This window comes from Salvia splendens, chromosome 15 (genome assembly GCF_004379255.2).
Source record: "Salvia splendens isolate huo1 chromosome 15, SspV2, whole genome shotgun sequence".
NCBI lineage: Eukaryota > Viridiplantae > Streptophyta > Magnoliopsida > Lamiales > Lamiaceae > Salvia > Salvia splendens.
Genome location: NC_056046.1, coordinates 27,859,927 through 27,861,586, shown reverse-complemented (window position 1 = coordinate 27,861,586; position 1,660 = coordinate 27,859,927).

The window sequence follows — 1,660 nt, the reverse complement described above, 5'->3', positions numbered from 1 at the left end:
GGCCGAACTGTTCGGGTATTAGCATTTCCCACATTGTCTTAGGTATTTTAAGAAAATACTTTCTGTGACTAATAAAGTCTGCTTTAAATATTTTTCGCATATTAATTCACACGGCTTAACATTTCGTTTCTTCCGTGGCTTAAGGCATTAATTCCATTAACTCTTAGAATTAATCTAGGGAAATGGCTTCAACTAAATTCCGGGTCCAGCTAGGGGATTTATTTAATCTGGCACAGATATTTTATTTCTTCAGGCCCAAAACTTTATGGAACAACTTCTTTTACTTTCTTAAACTGAGGCCCAACTGTTTATTTTAAAATTTGCAAAGGCCCAAAATCAAAATAAATGAGCAAGGCCCAAGTCCTCACCCCTAATCCATCGAGCTCCCACCCCCATCTCTTTCTCAATTCCACATTTCCAATTGAAAATGGAGGCGGAAGCCTAGCCTCCTCTCGGTGACCCTCCCCTTTTGCGAACCATCTCTCTCCGTCTTCTCGTGACACTTCCAAAAGGAGGAATCGAGTCGCTAAGCCCCCTAGCTCCCATCTGTGGTGGGGTCTGAATAGGAGGAAGAAACGACGTCGCTGACGTCCCTCCTTCGGCACGTGCTCGGAGCTGCTGGAGCAGCAGGATTCTCCGTCACCTCGCGAGGCTTCAGTCGTCGCTGTCGATTCGTGCTGCTGGCTCGAGACCATCTCTTTCTCCCGTCGACTCAACGCCATTGGAGCAGGCAAGAGGAATGTCACCGTCGAGCCTGGCCGCGGTCGACCGTGCTGCTGTCGTCGTGCACTCGGCACGGCGTCTGACCATGCGGTCTTCTTCCGGACCGTTGGCTCGCTCCAGCTGCCTTACCGCAGCTCATTTCTCGTCGTCTCTCAAGCCCACCCGAAGCTAAGTCCTGTAATCATCTATTATTTGATTTCTTTGCGAAACTTGATTGTGGATCAATTGTTTTGTGGTTCTGAGTTCTTAATCCTAAGTTTCACTTACTGATCTGATATGATGTGGGGTTCTAATGCATGCTCCTATGTTCTTGAGCTTTTGTGTTCCTAAGTTCTCATGTTCTAGCTATTGGTTTGCTCTATATGATGAAAACTGAGTTGTTGGGAGATTACCTGTTGTGTATTGATTCTAGCTGTTATCTGTAACTCGGCTCCTGGTCTCCCTCACTTCCACTTGTTGCTTCGGCCACTCCCTCTCTTGGCTCACTGTATTGTCTGTTTGTGGTGCTGGTGAGGGTGGAGGAGGCTGAGTGCTTATCTCTTATATAGAGGGGGGGTGTAACTGAAAGCCTGCAAGGCTGTGGTGTGTGCAGTTACTGGCCTTTAGGCTGCACAAAGCAGCTGACCTGTTTGTGGCATTGCAGTGCAAGTACTCTGGCCCTCCAGTTCTTTTCATAACCGATTTTGGTGGCTTATGGGGCGTACTCGTGGACTTGGTGTGGCTGCTGCGCTCTGCAGCATGCTAACCAACTTTAGCTCCATATGTGGGTCTAGTACTTGGTGAATTAATGGGTTGTTGTCTCTTATTGCAGGTGCACATCGGAGATAACCTTTGTGGCTGATTTCCTTGACCATAACAGGTTTGAAAGGGATGGTACAGGCTGTTATCTGCAGCCTCGCAGTGCTGCAGTTGGAGGGGGAAATTTGGCTGGCTGATC